Raw genomic sequence first — 14,238 nt, 5'->3', positions numbered from 1 at the left:
AAGTGCTCCCCATCACAGTGGATCTTCATCATTTTCCCAAGAAGTGAAGCCAGCAGCCGGGTGTCTGAGGGCACCATTACTATTAGCTGGGGAGGGAGGTGTCGGTCTGCTTCTAAACTTCTGCTTCTAAAACCCCTTCTGTTGCACTGCTTAACGCTGTGGTCTATGTCACAATCACTGTGTTACGTGGGAATCGCCCTGCCTGCCGGCCATTGGTTTCTTCCCACTGGTTTGCACTCTCTTTTTGCTCTGCCCCCTCTCCTGCTCACACCTCTTTTCCACCACAGGTTTGCATTCTTTTTCACTCCACCCACTCTATGTCACTTCCTGTTTGCACCCTACTTGGCGAGTATCAATAAAGCTGCTCTTCTGATGAAACATATATCGAATTGCCTTCTGGCTCCGAGAGGCCTAGGGTCTGTGTCTTTCGATGCTAGCCTGGTCATAAAGATTGAACTGTGTCTGACTCAGGCCTGAGTCCCTGGTCGTGTGACTCCTGGCCGAGAAGCTAGCCCCGCGGGGAGGGATACAGATAGCATCCTAACCAACATCGCCAGCCCGTTCCACTCAGCCACACAAAGCAGGAGAGCTGTTCAGCACAGCTGAGAGTACTGAACCTGCTCAGAAACTTGGGGAAAGGAGTGTGTGTCTCTCTTGGTTTGTGTGTGTGTCTCTCTCACTGTTTGTGGGTGAGTGTGTGTCTATGTGTGTGTTTGTGTGTGTGGCAGATGGTTTTCCTCTCACTGTTTGGGTGGTCCACAGTTTGTACGTTTGTGAGTTCAAGCCCCATCCCACCTGGGTGTCTGTGCAGCATGGTAGTCTCAGGATCCATGGCTGTGGCCACCTCCATACAGACACAGGCAGTGCCCAGTCCATGCCCAGGCCTGCTCATTCTCCATGTTCTGCTAAGACAGCTGTGTAGAGACAGAGGATGGAGCATCAGCTCCCAGGACACAGGGCAGAGTCAGAGTGTGAAACGCACTGTGACCACTAGGGTGCAGCACACAAAGCCCGAAAGAGGACACAGGGGAGCAGGACTCTGGCAGCAGGGTTGGAGGCTGTAGGTCCCATAAGGGACAATCTCGAGAGTAAGAGTAAAATCAAATCGTGCTAGATGTACACACCCTGAAAAATGAATCACGTCTCCAAAGTAGAAAATGCGATTTCCCTAAGAAAGGGAAATAAACGTCTCACCGCTCCCACGTGCAAGCAATGGAGAGCCACTGCACCCTAATGATGAGTGGGTTGTGCGGGGATGGGGGGGTTTCTAGATGGATTCCACAGCCTGTTTCATGGCAGGACCGTAGAGGACGGCAAGACAGACTCCATGGCTGTGGGACTGGTGCTGTGGCGTCTCTCTGTCTCTCTTGCTTCTCTCAGCTATGGTAGGTAGGGAAGTGCACCAAGCGGCAATGAACTTTTGCAAATGGCAGACTAATGGGTATAAATCCTTATTGTGAAACCAGAAGAAACAGAGGTTTGGGAGCTTAGGATCTGATGCTGACAGCTGAGCATGGGTGTTGGAGAAGAAAGGGGTGGGGGATGTGGAGAAAGCTCAGTTTCATGTGCAGTAGTACACACAGCAACCACAGAGCCGCCATAAATGCAAGAAGCCTAACCAACCAGCGAGGGGGAGAAGGTGTTCATACCAAGCTGGGGGCTCAACCTGCAGATCCAGATCCTGGGACTCTTTCCAGGTGGAGTCAAGGAAAGAGACACAATGACCACAGCCGTTTATGTTCAAAACTTTATTGAGTTGACCTATCAGTCAGTGCTTATCACTCCAATGTCTGGACAAGAGACAAGGGAAACAAGTGGAACGTGAACTGAGTACTCAGCACAAAATAGATGGTAAAATTGACACACTACATGGACATGAGTGTCTGAGAGGAGTGGCATTCGCCTCCACAGTTCCCCCCCCCCACGTCCCCCAAGCACCGGATTTTGAGTTTCAATCACAGTAGCAACCAATCACAGTCAAAGAGCAGTGAGTGTTTCAGAGGCACTGGAGACTGTGTGGTACAGGCAAACACGCAAGTCCATGAGTCAAGACCCCCCCAGCGCCCTTCAAATCCCAGAAAGGGCCAGATGTCAGTCAGCACCTGGTCAGAGAAGGCAGAGCTCAGAGGTTCCAGGTAGCCCATGGGGCCCCTCCCCAGGGTGCTCATGGAAAGAGCTCCCCTGTGAGGAAGACGCCTTGCTCTGAGGAAGTCCCCAAACAGGGCGGCAGCCCAAGTCAGGCAGGTTTCCGTTCTTCTAGTCCATACTGTGCACTCCCTCCCGGGGTTGGGGTTCAGAGGACGACTGAGTGGATGATGGGTTCATGACAAAGTTCCGTGGGCAGAGATCTCAGGCTGAGATGATGTCCAGGGTCTCCAGGTAGAAGGGAGGCATCCACGGTGTCCCCAGGACTGGCTAGGCCTTGCTTAGGAGGGACACCAGGAGAAGCCCTGCCTGAAGTAGCCTGAGATAACATGTCTTCATGGGAGTGGCAAGGCCTCCCTCGCAGGTTTCCCATCAGCTCGTTCTGGGGTCCAGTCACCCTCTCGATGTCACAACCTGTTTCCACCCTACATGGCGAGTATATAGACAAGCTGCTTTTCGGAGTAAAAACACTTGGGATTGCATTCCGGTTGGTTCCGAGAGTGCCAGACTCTATCTCCTGCCATGCTAGCTCGGCAGGAGTTCCTGATCCCTCTCCCACGCAGCAGCCTAGCTTGTCTCAGTTGAGTTCTCTGCAATCCAGAGAGCACTTGCTCGAGAAGAAGCACCCTCAGTCTATCCCGGCAGCAACTGCCACTTTCTCGACAGAAGATGTCAAAGGCATTTTTCTCTGATCAATATAGGATAGCATTGTATTCCCATCCCAGTCCATGAGTCCCGGAGTCTCATTCTCTCTCTCTCAATCTTTCTCTCTCTCTCTCTCTCTCTCTCTCTCTCTCTCTCTCTCTCGCAACACTAGCATGCCAGTGTAAGGTCTGATGAAGCTAAGGTCTCCTATCATTATGTGATAGAACAGTTCTTTCTCTCAGACTATCATGGGCTTCATCCAGGGAGCATAGTCAAGTACAATCTCATGCCGACATTCCAGAGATTATGATAGTTCTTTACAAAGAATATTTAACTGCTCAAATAGAACGCTGAGAGTAGAAGTTACACAGAGTGACATATGAGATACACACCACACACATACAAACACACACATACACACACAAGGAGAGAGAGAAAGAGTGAGAGAGAGAAATGTCTAATCAGAGAGAGAGAGAAGACAGAGTGATTTTTATTACAACGGTTATACGTTATTGCCAGGTATTACTACTCCTTCTTATTATGGAAAGAAGTTTACTTCTCAAAATAGAGCAAATGCTGATAGTGTCTACAAATTCTCTAACAATGTATATTGATAATGGTTTTCCAACAGAACTTGTCTAGATTTTCTTTTGTAATATTTGAGATGCATGTCCTTAGGGTGCTTGGATTTATATGATAATTTAACCTGCAAGTGAAATGAGTAGGGACCGGGTGGTGTCACGCTGAGTCCAGTGCACATTGTTCAGAGCTCAAGGACTTGCACAGGGGTGTGGGTTTGAGAACCTGTCCACACATGCAGGGGTCCACTTCCTGAGCAAGTGACTTTCTTTGGCTCTCCCTGCCTCCCTCCCTCCAAACTCCTCTCTCTTTGGCTGTCTGTCCTATCCAATAAAATGGAAAAAGATGGCTGGCCGTGGAAGGGGATTGGGAGTAGAGTTGCAGAGCCCAATTGTTGATGTGAGAGGAAGAAATACAATAAAAGAAAATAAGACAAAAGAAAACGAAACAAAGGAAGGTGGAATCAACTGAAGTAGTATGAAATGGAATGAAAGGAAATGAAATGCAAGAGAAAAATTCAATAGAAACCATGAAACGAAGAAAGGAACCAAGGGTTTTTAATGATTTATATGGTTACGCACCCTGAGTGTGGTACACACAATAGGTGATTTCTCTTCTCTGCTTCATACTTGCAAGTGTAGGTGGAGGCACCTATGAATCAATGCTAACATGCCAGCAGACCAGACTTACAAAAATCAGGCAGAAGAAAGTAGGGCCTGAGAGAGTAAAGTGCTCCCCATCACAGTGGATCTTCATCATTTTCCCAAGAAGTGAAGCCAGCAGCCGGGTGTCTGAGGGCATCATTACTATTAGCTGGGGAGGGAGGTGTCGGTCTGCTTCTAAAATTCTGCTTCTAAAACCCCTTCTGTTGCACTGCTTAACGCTGTGGTCTATGTGTTAACAATCACTGTGTTACGTGGGAATCGCCCTGCCTGCCGGCCATTGGTTTCTTCCCACTGGTTTGCACTCTCTTTTTGCTCTGCCCCCTCTCCTGCTCACACCTCTTTTCCACCACAGGTTTGCATTCTTTTTCACTCCACCCACTCTATGTCACTTCCTGTTTGCACCCTACTTGGCGAGTATCAATACAGCTGCTCTTCTGATGAAACATATATCGAATTGCCTTCTGGCTCCGAGAGGCCTAGGGTTTGTGTCTTTCGATGCTAGCCCGGTAATAAAGATTGAACTGCGTCCGACTCAGCCATGAGTCCCTGGTCAGCTGTCTCCTGGCCGCGAAGCTAGCCCCACAGGGTGCGATACATATAGCATCCTAACCAACATCACCAGCCCGCTCCACTCAGCCACACAAAGCAGGAGAGCTGTTCAGCACAGCTGAGAGTACTGAACCTGCTCAGAAACTTGGGGAAAGGAGTGTGTGTCTCTGTTGGTTTGTGTGTGTGTCTCTCTCACTGTTTGTGGGTGAGTGTGTGTCTATGTGTGTGTTTGTGTGTGTGGCAGATGGCTTTCCTCTCACTGTTTGGGTGGTCCACAGTTTGTGCGTTTGTGAGTTCAAGCCCCTTCCCACCTGGGTGTCTGTACAGGATGGTAGTCTCAGGATCCATGGCTGTGGCCACCTCCATACAGACACAGGCAGTGCCCAGTCCATGCCCAGGCCTGCTCATTCTCCATGTTCTGCTAAGATAGTTGTGTAGAGACAGAGGATGGAGCATCAGCTCCCAGGACACAGGGCAGAGTCAGAGTGTGAAACGCACTGTGACCACTAGGGTGCAGCACACAAAGCCCGAAAGAGGACACAGGGGAGCAGGGCTCTGGCAGCAGGGTTGGAGGCTGTAGGTCCCATAAGGGACAATCTCGAGAGTAAGAGTAAAATCAAATCGTGCTAGATGTACACACGCTGAAAAGTGAATCACGTCTCCAAAGTAGAAAATGCGATTTCCCTGAGAAAGGGAAATAAACTTCTCACCGCTACCAAGTGCAAGCAATGGAGAGCCACTGCACCCTAATGATGAGTGGGTGGTGCGGGGATGAGGGTGGGTCTGCAGATGGATTCCACAGCCTGTTTCATGGCAGGACCGTAGAGGACAGCAAGACAGACTCCATGCCTGTGGGACTGGTGCTGTGGCGTCTCTCTGTCTCTCTTGCTTCTCTCAGCTATGGTAGGTAGGGAAGTGGACCAAGGGGCAATGAACTTTTGCAAATGGCAGACTAATGGGTATAAATCCCTATTGTGAAGCCAGAAGAAACAGAGGTTTGGGACCTTAGGATCTGATGCTGACAGCTGAGCATGGGTGTTGGAGAAGAAAGGGGTGGGGGATGTGGAGAAAGCTCAGTTTCATGTGCAGTAGTACACACAACAACCACAGAGCCGCCATAAATGCAAGAAGCCTAACCACCCAGCGAGGGGGAGAAGGTGTTGATACCGAGCTGGGGGCTCAACCTGCAGATCCAGATCCTGGGACTATTTCCAGGTGGAGTCAAGGAAAGAGACACAATGACCACAGCCGTTTATGTTCAAAACTTTATTGAGTTGACCTATCAGTCAGTGTTGATCACTCCAATGTCTGGACAAGAGACAAGGGAAACAAGTGGAACGTGAACTGAGTTCTCAGCACAAAACAGATGGTAAAATCAACACACTACATGGACATGAGTGTCTGAGAGGAGTGGCATTCGCCTCCACAGTTACCCCCTCCCCTCCACCTTCCCCAAGCACCGGATTTTGAGTTTCAATCACAGTAGCAACCAATCACAGTCAAAGAGCTGTGAGTGTTTCAGAGGTACTGGAGACTGTGTGGTACAGGCAAACAAGCAAGTCCATGAGTCAACCCCCCACCCCCCCGCAGCGCCCTTCAAATCCCAGAAAGGGCCAGATGTCAGTCAGCACCTGGTGAGAGAAGGCAGAGCTCAGAGGTTCCAGGTAGCCCATGGGGCCCCTCCCCAGGGTGCTCATGGAAAGAGCTCCCCTGTGAGGAAGAGGCCTTGCTCTGAGGAAGTCCTCAAACAGGGCGGCAGCCCAAGTCAGGCAGGTTTCCGTTCTTCTAGTCCATAGTGTGCACTCCCTCCTGGGGTTGGGGTTCAGAGGACGACTGAGTGGATGATGGGGTCATGACAAAGTTCCGTGGGCAGAGATCTCAGGCTGAGACGATGTCCAGGGTCTCCAGGTAGAAGGGAGGCGTCCACGGTGTCCCCAGGACTGGCTAGGCCTTGCTTAGGTGGGACACCAGGAGAAGCCCTGCCTGAAGTAGCCTGAGATAACATGTCTTCATGGGAGTGGCAAGGCCTCCCTCGCAGGTTTCCCATCAGGTCGTTTTGGGGTCCAGTCACCTGGGGTTCATGAGCACAGGGGCAGCTGTCACGGGGTTGTTCAGGTGTCTAGGTCAGGGGAATGTAGGGTTCCCCTGAGAACCCAGCAGACTATTTCTGCTCCCAGAAGTAGTCAAAGATGTGTTCGTCTTGGATGTCTGGCAGGAGCTCTGAGAAGACAAGTGGGATCAGGGGGAGGAGTGGCCTCGGGGTGTCCTCTTCCTTGCACTCAGGGGTAGGGTATGCCTGGGCTCCCTGCGAAGGCGCCCCGAAGGCCTGGCCTTGCATAGAGAGACTGGGCTCCTGGGTGGAGCAGCTGGCCACAGGGCTGAGCAGAGTGAGACCACAGGCCATTGGGGCAGCTGAGAAGGCAGGCTCCACAGGGGAAGGGGCCAATGCTGGGGTGAAAGGCCAGCACAAGCCGGGGGCATATGGGCTCTGCACATCTCCAAGGCCCAGGGTGTCAGCCTCCTGCGGGCAAGAAGCCATCTCATCCGCTATGTCAGGGTTCTCAACTGAGGAGGGGAGGCGGGAGTCCAAATCATAGTATTCCAGCTGGTCGTCGATTTCCTTGTAGAGTAGCTGTTTATCCGGCGTTAACAATCGTAGGTCCGAGGGGTCCACAGGATAGGCGGTGGATGGCGACGGAGAAGGGTCCACTGTGTTCTCAGGGCCCCAGAATGGGGTACTGCCACTGTTGGGTTCCAGGCACTCTGTGCTGGTGGGGCCTGCAGGGTCTGGAGTTGATGGTGTGGCTCTGGAGCCGCAGGAAGGTGCTGGGTCCAAAGAAACCATGGGCTCATCTGAAACCTGGCATCCAGGGCTTTGGGGCACAGCAGCAGTTTGCCTCAGGGGACATCCATTAGTGGGGGTCATTGCTGGGACATAAACATGGGTATCCTGAAGGCCTTGAGGCTGAGTCGTCGACTTGTCCTTTGCCTGGGCCCTCTGATTGGAGAACCACACCTGCAGAGTAATGATACAAAGAGTGTGTGAGAGGCCTGGTCTCACAGCAACCCGGGTTCCAGAATGTGCTCTGAGAGAGCCAGCTTCCCCCCTCCCCTCACCCCTACACTTTCATCCTAACTGGAGCCCTGAACCCTGAGCCCTGATCCCTGGGGAGAGGAGGCAGAACTCAATCCTCAGTACTCTGGTCCAGGCTATGTCTCCCAAGAGGCTCTCTATGGAGAGGCCCTGAGAGTTGGGCTCAGAGACCTCATCCAACTATTGTGTTTCCAATGGAGACCATGGGCTGTATGAGACTAGAGAGGCGCAGTGTTGACTGCACTGCGGGGACTCTTTGACAAGGGAGTGTTTCATTGGGTTGGGCTCTCAGCTGCCTGTCTGGGGGTCTCTGGAGGTGGCTGTCACCTACTGGGTGATACTGAGGGTGTGTGGGTTGGGGCCCGAGGGGAGAGGGCAGTGTGCATACTTACGGAGACTCGGTCCTCCTTCAGCTGCAGCCTCTGTGCCAAGGCCAGGATCTCTCCATAGCCTGGGTGCTGGTTGTGCTGAAAGGAGCTCTTGAGCCCCTGCAGCTGTTGTTGAGTGAAGAACGTGCGCTTCCTCTGGGTCTTGGTCTGCCCCATGCAGGGAGGGGCTGGGGCAATGGGGGTGGCCTTCTGGATTTTCACCCAAGCAGCAGGAGCTGAGCACTCGGCGCTTGGGTTGTCGGTTGTAGGGGCCACTGGAGACTGGAGGACAGCAGGATTTGTGGTGATGGGCTGGTGCACTGCCAGCCCCTGTGCTGGTCCTGGGGCTTTGCTCTTTGCTCTCAAGAGCTTGGCGCGCTGGTTCTTAAACCAAACCTGCAGAGAAAGGACGGACGCAAGGGCTGTGTGAGAGGCCTAAGCACATGCAGTGTCCAAACACGAGACTGTCAGAAGCACTGACTCCCTGATGACTCTGGAACGTTCCTGAATGGAGAGGGGACAGTCTCTTTCTTCCCTTAGGGTTCTGTTGAGGGCCAGTCTCCAGGGAGTCTCCAGCTCCTGGAGAGCCTAAGGTGTGGTCTGTTAGACCATGGCAGTCTGTGCAGTGCAGGCCGGCCTGGCTTTACCATCAAGGGTGACGTCAGATGCGTGCGGCACCCCATCAAGTTCGCCAGGGATCCTGACACCGTCATCTCCTCTGGACCTGCATTCAGACTTCCCGGAAGCTGGGCAGAAAGGGTGAGAATTGGGACGACGCATTCTCCCCCCATTATTGTTACAAATAATTATACTGTCACAATTGATTCATAACACTTTGGCAGTGCCTGGTGGGAAGGGAGAGTCTGAAGCACCCCCTCTCCCTTACACAGGGGCATATTAGAAAGTTACATATGAAAGTGGGTCCACATAGATGGACGAAAGAAGTCATCTTATGACCTGCCCCTCAAAGAAAGAATGCAGAGGGGTGTCATGCAGTGGCGCAGTGGGTTAAGCGCATATGGCGCAAAGCACAAGGACCGGCGTAAGGATCCCGGTTCGAGCCCCCGGCTCCCCACCTGCAGGGGAGTCTCTTCACAGGCGGTGAAGCAGGTCTGCAGGTGTCTATCTTTCTCTCCCCTTCTCTGTCTTCCCCTCCTCTCTCCATATCTCTCTGTCCTATCCAACAACGAATTGCATCAACAAGGGCAATAATAATAACCACAACGAAGCTACAACAAGGGCAACAAAAGGAGAAAAAAATGGCTTCCAGGAGCGGTGGATTCATGGTGCAGGCACCGAGCCCAGTAATAACCCTGGAGGAGGAAAAAAAAAAAGAAAGAAAGAATGCAAAGATTGAGGCCTCCCAGGTACAAGTTGACGTATCGAAACAAAGAAAGATTAATAGTTAAACGTTACCAGATCTAGATGAGCAGTGTCCCACGACTAGGCAAAGATCCGTATGCCCCCCATAGAAGATTAATGATAGAAAGAGCCCTCAGCAAAAGTCAAAAACAATTCTAAGTATGACCTCCCCTGAGAACGGTGCGAGACATTAAGTATTGTACCATTTTTACAGAAATAGGGGAGTAACATTTATCCTGCAAAAGTCACAAGACTATGATGCTTATTGCTACTTCCTTATGAGCACACACACACACACAAATATGTGTGTCGAAAAATACCCCCCCCCCCGCGTGCAGGGCAGAAGCCCTGAGTCTTGAAAGAGTTGGAAGCTTCCCTGCTTCAGCTCTGCTCCAGGATGGTCCCGGGGGTGGCTTCAGTGCTTGCCGGCCTGGAGTTCAATATCAAAGACTCTCTGGGTCTGGGCTGGGCTGGGATTCTGGGTTCGATTCTCCCACACTGGTAGAGGGCACCCTCAGAGACTCTCGAGGGTGCCCTAAGGGGATGGAGCCCTTGTTCTTAAAGCCTGGTCAGTGAAGATGCTCGGGGGTCTGGCCTCTCATTAGGTGTACAGGGCCGACTAGAAGCCTGTCTGAGGCACATTGGGTGTAGGCAGAAATAGAGGGGAAGCAGCATGTTGGTGGGGGGGTAGGTCTTACCCTCACGATGTCCTCCTTGAGGTTCAGTTTCTGTGCTAGGGCCTGTTGCTCGCAGAACCTGGGGTACCTGTTGTGCTCAAAGTAATCCCGAAGCTCTTGCAGCTGTTCATCTGTGAAGAAAGTGCGCTCTCGCCTCTTCTGCTTCAGGGTGCTCTGCTGCATTGGCAACACTCCTGGTGTGGGGGAGATAGGCTCCGATGAGCCCAACAAGTCCAATTGGCCAGACTTGAGACTTAGTTCGGAGCCCACTGTCATTCCCTCTCTACAACCCTCAGTCCCCCTGCATCCTGGATGCCCAGACTCACCCTGAGGAGAACTGAACGCTGCCATCTTCACTCCTTCTGTTCCTGGCTGCACTGAGACACAGCCCATTGACCTGGCTTTTTATACCCCCCCTCAGTTTCCTTAGAGCCAATAGAAATCCCCTCACAGACACACCCACTCTGTGCTTTGCACTACATCCCCCTCTATATGCCCTCAGGCTCCTGGACACAGGCTTCTCTAAAGCACACCCTATTCTCATCAGCAATGTGATGGCATAGTGTCTAGGCATAGAGAACCTACTATTTGCTTCCAACGATTTGACATCTACTGTGTATTGGACAACAGCTATTTTTTTACATTGGAAAGAGAAGTGAAATTCGACTGTCGTTGTTTAGCACACCTTCTGTTGACATTCCTATTATGTTTCATGTCATTTCTGTTTCCTTCTTTTCTATCAGAACTGGGTGAGTTATGGCCTTTGCTCATGCCACAGATTCAAACTTTGTTTCCTTTATCATCAGTGTTTTCATGTCTTAAAAACTGCATTCTACCGAGTGACTCTTGTGATTATGTCATAGTACAGATTTTTGAATTGTATTTTAGGGACATGGTAGTCAGTGTAAATTAGTGGACATTTTTTTTAACTTATTGATAACGTGGAAATATTGTCAAGACTATTGATTACGGGGGGTACATTTCCTAAATTTTCCCACCCCTAGAGCTCCCTATCCAATCCCGCCCTTGCAATCTTCCCAATTCTTTAACCCTAAGAGAGGATGGGCCCAGGATCCTTGTGGGGGTGTAGAAGGTGGAAGGTCTGGCCTCTGAAAGTGCTTCTCGACAGATGATGTGTGTTGCCAGGTAGATGCATACTCCCAGGTTTTGTGTAAATTTCCCTAGTGGTGCAGGGATCTGGGCATGTGGAGATCTAAGACCCATGGTGGGGTCCTCTACCAAAGAAATCCAGCTTGGCATGATGGTACTATGTGGAAGCTGGTGGCTGAAAAAGAGTTAAGGTCGATCAAAAGCACAGCTAATAGTTGATTAACCACGAACCTAAAGGCTGGCATAGTGCAAGTGAAGATGTGGAGTCTCTGTTTTGGAAAGAGCAAGTAGGACTATTGTTGGTATGCTTCTAAATCCCCTTTTGTTCCATTGCTTTAATCCCCCCCTGCTTCACACTGTATTCTATTTACGTAACCACTGTTAACTAAGCACTGCCCAGCCTGCAGGGCATTTGTTTAATCCCCACTCATTCATGATGTCTTTTTTGCTCCGCCCCCCGTCTAGTAGCACAGCCTGATTTGCACCAGTGGCTTTTCACTCCACCGTCTCAACTTCACAGCCTGTTTCCACCCTACTTGGCGAGTATATATATATAAGGACAGGATTGAGATTATAGATAGTTTAGATCGCTTAGATTGTGCGGCCTTCCCCATGAATAGAAAGATACTGCTTCTCAGCTGAGCCACGAGTCCCTGATCCTCTGTCTCCCACCCGTGAAGCCATCCCAGCATAATGGTGCCCTGAACAGGGGGTGGCAGTCGATGTTGGGTATAATGCAAAGGACCCATGACTTAATTAATTGTGGCCTGAGCCACATATCTAATATGCAGGTGGCCCCAGGCTCTTGTCTGGAGAGAGGGTGTCCTGGCTGGAAAAGGGGCAAGAAAGCTGGATCAGGGAAGAGAGTAGCTCCCCCAAACTGGCATATGTTTGTAACAACTGTTGACTGCAAACCCCATTGATTTGACCCGGACCCAATTCAGCCTATGAGCGTAGGGAACCTTTTGTGTAATGTCTTTGCAGTCTTTCTATCACTTTGGTTGGAATGGAGAGTTTCCCAGGACCAGTGACTGCATGCATGCTCCAGGTTTAGAAAAGAGAGCTCAAAGCAAAGCCCTAGTGCCGAGTAATGTCGTGTATCAAAGTTGGAGTACTGTTGCTGTCCCCTGTAATGATTCAGTCATGATGGAAGATTTCAGCGAGGATATTCACCAAATCATTGATAGGTATTTGATAAGGGCTGACCAGGTGGAAGACATTCAGAGCAACATTGGCAGAAATGCTTCACCACTTGTGAATCTGGACCCACTGCTGGCAGGGATTGGTCTCTCCCATGGGGGTTCCTTCAAAAGCTGTCAGTTCTCTGGGCTGGGGAGAAAGTCGAGCGATTATGCACATAGACTTTCCAGCCTGAGGCTTGAGGTCGCAGCATCCAGCCACAGCAGCACTGCAAGCCTGTATTTAGCAGTGCTCTGAATGCTTTGGCATGATCTTTCTTCCCGCTGTGTGCAATGTGACTGTGGTCACATTACCTCTCTCCCAGAAGGTGGTCTGCTCAGTTCACTTTTCCTTGAGTGTTGTGCAATGTTGGTCATCATTTTTCCCTTGGCCTATTCTGCTTCTAAAGACGTCTTCAGGTCATCCCACCAGGTCACCTGCCTTGCATTGCTATTGTCTATTGACATAATCACCGTTTTGCATGAGCCCAGCCCTGCCTACAGTGTATTGGTTTAATCCCCACGGGTTAGAACCTTCGCCTTACAGCCACTATGGCAGCCACGTGCTCTTTGTTTGTGTTTGTGTGTGTGTGATCCACCTCCTTTCCTAGCCATTTCCATTTCCCACTTGTTGGGTAGTATGCCAGCTCCTCCGGCTTAAAGCTTCTGTCTCTAACCCTGCTCAAATAAGCACTGGCATGCCTGCAGGGCATTGGGTTGATCCAATTAAAGTTGCAGTCTATTTACATAAACCACTGCTAACTAAGAGCCACCCTCTCTCCATCGTATTGGTTTAATCCCCACTGATTCACGATGTCTGTTTGCTCCCATCCCCGTCCTACTACACCAGATCTCCACCAGCCTTTTTTGGCTCCACCCTCTCGATGTCACAACCTGTTTCCACCATACATGGCGAGTATATAGACAAGCTGCTTTTCGGAGTAAAAACACTTGGGATTGCATTCCGGTTGGTTCCGAGAGTGCCAGACTCTATCTCCTGCAATACTAGTTTGGCAGGAGTTCCTGATCCCTCTCCCACGCAGCAGCCTAGCTTGTCTCAGTTGAGTTCTCTCCAATCCAGAGAGCACTTGCTCGAGAAGAAGCACCCTCAGCCTATCCCGGCAGCAACTGCCACTTTCTCGACAGAAGATGTCAAAGGCATTTTTCTCTGATCAATATAGGATAGCATTGTATTCCCATCCCAGTCCATGAGTCCCGGAGTCTCATTCTCTCTCTCTCAATCTCTCGCTCTCTCTCTCTCTCTCTCTCTCGCAACACTAGCATGCCAGTGTAAGGTCTGATGAAGCTTAGGTCTCCTATCATTATGTGATAGAACAGTACTTTCTCTCAAAGACTATCATGGGCTTCATCCAGGGAGCATAGTCAAGTACAATCTCCTGCCGACATTCCAGAGATTATGATATTTCTTTGTTGTTTTCAGTGGGTTATGTTGTTTTCGCCGGGCTAGCTTCACCGGTGGGTAACAGACGACCAGGGACTCATGGTTGAGCTGTAGGCAGTATCTCTTTATTCATGAAGGACGCAGCACAATCTAAGACGAGCTAAGTTAAACTCAAAGTACATTACTGTAAAACTCACAGTGCTGTCTATATATACTTGACAAGTAGGGTGGAAACAGGATGTGACATAGAGAGGTTGGAGAGAAAAGTGACTGGCGAAAATCAGAGTGTGACAAGGATGGGGCAGATTAGGCAAGAATCCTATCACTGAACCACAAACGCCCTGGAGGGAGGGTGGAACTTGTTAGGAGTGGTTATGTAAATAGAATGAAGTGGTTATGTAAATAGAATAGTGTTAAGCAGGGGGGATTTAAACCAAATGAAACAGAAGGAGACTCATGCATAC

The sequence above is a fragment of the Erinaceus europaeus genome, chromosome 2, assembly GCF_950295315.1.
Source record: "Erinaceus europaeus chromosome 2, mEriEur2.1, whole genome shotgun sequence".
NCBI classification, from domain to species: domain Eukaryota; kingdom Metazoa; phylum Chordata; class Mammalia; order Eulipotyphla; family Erinaceidae; genus Erinaceus; species Erinaceus europaeus.
The sequence above is the reverse complement of the archived record's forward strand: the minus strand, read 5'-3'. Positions refer to the sequence as shown.